We start from the raw sequence: 6,209 nt of genomic DNA, 5'->3' as shown, positions 1-6,209 counted from the left end.
CCATAAAATATCAAACGTAGAGTTCTGGTTTAAGCACATTACAAGCCTTATGCTTAGCACATATCTCAATCAACTCCCTTATTATCTAGAAAAACAATTAAGAAAGTGTGAATAAGACCTCGCAGCAATTAGAAAGCTAGTAAGATTCAACTCGGAACGAATAACCAGTGAATTACTAGAATTGAGGCCTGATATACTAAAAAAAAACGAGTAATTGAAGGCGAAAGTAGAACCAAGGGACTTCTCCATACAAAAACAACCAGAGAAGTGAAACACTACCGTGAAGATTAGCGACTTCAGGCTTGTTTCTCTTCCTCCTGTTTGGGAGCTTCTTTGATCTCGTCAGTCCCATCATCCTAAAATAGATAAAATAAGGTTTTACATAAGGCAAAACATAAAGGGGTCAAAAAGAAAAGGAGATGTTTGGGGTCAGACCTGCATATCTGAGGTCCACAAAGTGAGGTTATCACGGAGAAGTTGCATGATCAAAGTGCTGTCCTTGTATGAATCCTCTCCAAGAGTATCCAGCTCCGCAATGGCTTCATCAAAAGCCTGTGAATGGAAACAAAAGATGTTGACTAATAGAACTTGAAGACAAGTAATTTGGCACTCTAAAGGAACAACCAAAAAAGGATTTGTAATACTAATCAAAACGCACCACAAAAGCTCGTCGACATTTTAGAATAAGATGAATACAGAGATTGAGGCTTTGATTGGTAGGTAGGATGGAAAATTTGTTGCTCAAGATTCATAACCACTTTCTTACTTTGTAGCTTAACCAATAGATTAAAAGATTTCCATCCTTCATACCAAGCAGAGCCTAAACTAAAATTCTGAAGTCCCATTATCCTACCTGTTTTGCAAGAGTACATGCACGATCGGGGAGAGTTCAAGATCTCATAGTAGAAGACGGAAAAGTTCAAAGCCAATCCTAATCGGATAGGATGAGTCGAGGCCAGCTCAGCAGTCGCAATGTCCTACAAAGAATACAGAACAAAAGGACGCAGATAACATTACAAGGAGCCCAGATTATGGAAAAAATACAAGTCACAATCACTTTAGCAGAGGTAAATATCTTCTATTCAAATGTAAAAGTGTGCAAGTCCAAATAATAATAATGTCTTCAGATCCAAATTGATTGCGAACTTTAAAGAAAAGAGAACAGCAGTCAAAAGGTCTACCGTCTACATAAACAGAAATTGCATCGATTTGTGACCTGAACAGAAAAGGCTAACTAGAGTGAAGGAGCCAATAGTATTATTTCCGTATGATAATTGAGTTAACACAAAACCACCAAAAACGATTTTGAATTTTAGATCGTTGGGGGCTAAGTAAAGGGCATAACACAATTTATCTTGGCTTTAACAAGAAATTCAGCTATGCACATTAGACATGAGTGTTGGGTTTAAATTTATACAATGCTTTTTATGCTTCTTTCTCGTAGATTTAAATTTCTTTTGATGTTTTAAATTGTGAGCTTCGTTGATTTTAAACAACCTTTCTTGTACAACACCAAGAAGAATTTTAATTAAATTTGGACATTTAAGATACTCATCATATATTAATCAAACCCTAGAAATAAAGCAAATCAAAGGAAATAAATGCACAAGATCAAAAAGAAAATGATGAAATAACCACGAACCTGAGCAGATTTATAGGCAGCGAGCGTGTTCTCCGCAGCCACTTTCCGGTCATCGCCAGTCTTGAACTCAGCCATGTACCTATGGTAATCTCCCTTCATCTTCAGATAAAATACCTTGGAATCACCGGTCCCGGCGGCCGGAACAAGCTTCTCCTCGAGGAGCTTCAGGATTCCGGCGCAAATCTCGGACAATTCCGCCTCGATCTTGGCCCTGTAGTCACGGATGACCGCGACGTGATCGGTGTTGCCGCGTCCTTCTTCCTTCTGCTCAATGGAAGAAACGATTCGCCAGGAGGCACGACGAGCGCCGATCACGTTCTTGTAGGCGACGGAGAGGAGGTTCCGCTCCTCGACGGTTAGTTCGTCGGGGGCGGGGACGGCGGAGACGACGTTCTCCATGAACTTGACCATCTCCTCGTAGCGCTCGGCTTGCTCGGCGAGTTTGGCCAGGTAGACGTTCTCGTCACGTGCGGAAGGGGTGGCCATGATTTTATTGGTTCAGAGATTTTGTTTGGAAAAGGAAATTGAAACGATTTCAGAGATTCCTTCAGTTGTGGAGAAATGAGAGTTGCCTCCAATATAACCAGAGGGACTTTATTGGAATTTTATGGTAATAAAAGGGTAGAATATACTATAGGTCCTTAAACTGTTCATTAATAATATTTTTAGATACTAAACTTTCAAATTTTTTAAAAAAATCATTAAATTGTATAATTTTGTTTTTATTTAGAAAATAACTAAGATATTTCATTTATCGAAAGTTGTATCAACAAACGTCGTACCAATGACAAACTGAACAAATACAGTCAAAACTATTGAAAATAAAATATAACAATGACCGCTTAGAGATAACATATAAACAAAATATTAACAAATGAAGCAACGACGTACAAAAACTGAACACACTAACGACTCCGGGCAACAAACATAGAGGAGAGAAACTTGAAGAAGAACCAAAATAGCCAATGAAAAAAACGATCTCCCCTTAACATCACTCCTATGACTATCATAATATAATTATCATTTGGGTAAAGTACACAAGACTAGGGTATGACTTTATTTAGTCCTATGACTATTAAAAGTTACAAAATGGTCCTCTGACTATAGAGTGTATCTTTGTTGAGTCCCTCGACTATTAAACGTTATAAAATGGTCACCCAATTATTCATTATGTTTTAAATTCATCCTGTTCTGTTAAAAAATGGACAATATTTTGAGTTGAATGTTAAACTGTTGACTGTGATATGATAAAATTTGATCTTAGAATCTCAAATGACTATCATATCCTAGTCATCATGTTAACGTCAAACTTAAACAACAGTCAAACTTTTAACAAAAATGACGAGTTTAGAACATAATGAATAGTTAGATGATCATTTTGTAACTTTTAATAGTCGAGGAACTTAAAAAACAACATTCTATAGTCTAAAGACCATTTTATAATTTTTAATAGTAGAAGAACTTAATATAGTAATATCCTACAATCGGTGGACAATTTGTGTATTTTACCCTTCTTATTTTATAAGTTTTGAAATATTAATGATTACAATAATTATTTAAGCAGAATTTAATAACTTCAACGGTACTTTATCATGAAGAAGTTAATAATTTATATTTTAGAAAGGTTTAATTTTATCTGGCCTCCCTAAATTAGGACCCATATTTCCAATCGGTCCTTAAGCTTTAAAATGTTAGGAAAAATAGTCTTTCTTTTTTAAAAAAAAATTTATGGCACTGCCTTCTCTCATGACATGTTAGATTCAATGCTTAAACTAATACTTAATTAGAACATTTCAAAAATTTTGGGGTTAATTTAAAATTTAGAAGGCAAGAGGGTCAGTAAAGCTCCAAAAATCCAGAGGTTGGTACCGCCATTGACGTTCCAGAGGAAACTTGCAAGAATTGCAGAGGCCAAGGCAGGGCCAGAGGTCGGTAACGCCGTTGACGTTCCGCAGCGAGAGTTTAGCAAAGAGAATGTCCGAGCAATCTGCCGCTTCTAAGTCTTCTGTTCCGGCTTAGATTGCTTTCGAAGTTCTGATACACGACGGAGTCGCGTCTGTACTTACTTCTTGTAGTCTTATATGCCGACCGGTTTGCCTAGTATCCTAGCTGAAACCAGCCCTGCAATCATTGCAGCTCCGAATAAAGAATGCAATCTCACACAGTAATAGTTTGCCATGAAGATCTTCCCTTTGTCCTGCAACAAATGATTACAATCACACTTTTCTATTGCACCTTTGAGGTAATCTTCGTTACCGACATCGAGGTCGAGTTGACGCGCAAGTTTACAGCTTACCTCGTGGGTCTCTTCGACAAAGTTAACTACCAGTTTCCCTATAGGTAAGGTCAAGGCACAAAGAACCTGATAAGATCGAAGACAAACACGACGGTTGCAATAAGCATATTGATGAACCATGAACTATTTCTAGCATCAGATAGATCAAATGCATTTCCTCGAACCGAGGTTAACTTTTTACTTACGATGCAAGTTATTGGAAGGGTTCTAAATAGACCGAGAGCAAATAAAAGAGAATAGAGTGTGAAGACCGCTCCTTCTACAACCATTGAACCTCTCTCAGTGCCGATCTTTAACAGCAATCGGATTAGTAAAAAAATATTCCTTTTCTGCCTTTGCGACGAGGAAAAGAGTTCAAGAGTTGATTGAGTGTACGTACCAAAGGTGACATTTTCCCGACGGATATATCTTCTTCAACCTGAAATGAACAGAATTCATGTCATTCATATAAAACCTAGGGTGAAAATGTGAATACTCTAACATAGACGAGTTGAAAAGACCGAGAAATATTAACCTGATGGAAATGGCTACAAAACAGAATAAGGCTAGTTGTCAAACCTACGAGTAGTGATGCTGAAAGCACCGTGCGTGTCAAGGGGAGGATGATCATCCCGCTGCCAAAAATACCCGAAATTAATGTATTGAAGGAATACAAAACTGAAATCTAGAAATTCTGCACTAGTTTTCAGTGATCAACCTTGTGCTGCCGAGCAACAGGTAGAAAGCAGTGGTAGCAAACGGGCCAAAAGCTGCAAAGCATAAAGGCTCTCCCAATCCTTGGTAACTTAACCGGAATGGTGGGCACTGCAATGGATTCCAAAGCTAAGTATGCATTACTCCTACTGTATACAAATGAAATGTCATGCCTGATACGCTCATCATGCATACCCGTCACACGATAAAGATAGTTGCAAATTGTTTGTACCAATGATTCCAATTAGATTCACTCTACCTGATATACATAACCACAAAAGATTGCACAAGCGAGTAGGATCAATGAACGCATGCTTCCTGCATCTACAGATATCCAAGACAGCCCGATAAAGACAATGGCAAGCGACAAGTAGGCAGCAATAAGGGGTTCTGAGCGACTTTCCCGAGTAAAATACAGAACAGTGTCTTTTTCATCAGATGGCTGGAAAAGCTAGTGGAGATAAAACAGAAGAAACAAACATTTGCAATAAGCAAAGAATCAAGTTACCTGCCAACCAAATTTACTACCGATTCCTATTTGTTCTTGTCTCCTCCGGTAACAAAAATCGTAGACATCATTGCTGCACATGCACAAAACATAAATATTCTAATTAGCAGCCTAAAGATTGCTTCAGTAACTAGTTTGTAACCTCCGTAACTGACCTTAGATTGAGCCAAGTAATGATAAGAACTGAAGAAACCAAGAGCACGATATAACGCCTAGCTGAAAACAAGCTACCTTGTTATAGCAAAGAAGCAGCTGCACCACCTACCTGCTCAAACTTATAAACAAATAGTGCACAAAAAGTTATAGCAAAGATTGAACAGACGCACATTAGTGAATTGTCGAACATTTTTTTATTCAGTAGAAGTAAAAGATATCGGCCGATGCTCTCGATACTTCTGTTTGATATTGCACTAGAGCTAAGGGGTCGAACAGATTCTGCATCTAGACCATTATCCAATATCATCAATCATAGTTTTACTATTAGCAAATCCATACCTTGTCCTACATGATATATGCAGCTGTTTCTATTAGTTACACAATAATGCCGGATTGCTTTAAACACGAGAAAGTATCAACAGTATGACCTCGGTGTATATTAGAAGTCTATTTAGAACTAACTAATAGATGGATTATCCACAGACATGTTAAAATATCACCATAGCTAAGTAACTAACTCACACAGAAACCATGAATTACTGCTTTCATTCATTTGTAAATTCATACCTTTTCATTCATTTGTAAATTCATACCTTCTACAGCAGTAGCACAAGTCTATTTATACAGCATATGATGAAATGAAAAAAAAAAGAGGGAAAGATTGTTAGGACGTTAGAGGAAAGAGAGAGTTTGTTAAGACAACTCTAACCACCTCACGCACAATACACATGCATGACTCATATTAATCTATGCATACATCATTCATATTATCATCATACACTAACATTCCCCTTACTACTTTACTCTGCACCTTTCTAAATCAGCATAAACACTAACATTCTCCCTGTAGCAGCAAACTTGTAAACTTCTCAGCCTGCACATTTGATTTGCACAATCAGCAGCTTCTGTATGTG

At 37.6% G+C, this 6,209-nt stretch overlaps 1 pseudogene; it reads right to left on the bottom strand.

The window, feature by feature from the left end:
* Positions 1-225: 225 nt before the first annotated feature.
* LOC120171608 lies at positions 226-2,212 on the bottom strand (annotated as a pseudogene).
* Between the last annotated feature and the right edge of the window lie 3,997 nt (positions 2,213-6,209).

Source organism: Hibiscus syriacus, unplaced genomic scaffold (genome assembly GCF_006381635.1).
Source record: "Hibiscus syriacus cultivar Baekdansim isolate YM2019G1 unplaced genomic scaffold, ASM638163v2 tig00111834_pilon, whole genome shotgun sequence".
Lineage (NCBI taxonomy): Eukaryota > Viridiplantae > Streptophyta > Magnoliopsida > Malvales > Malvaceae > Hibiscus > Hibiscus syriacus.
Note: the sequence above shows the minus strand (reverse complement) of the source record. Positions and strands in the feature narration are given on the sequence as shown.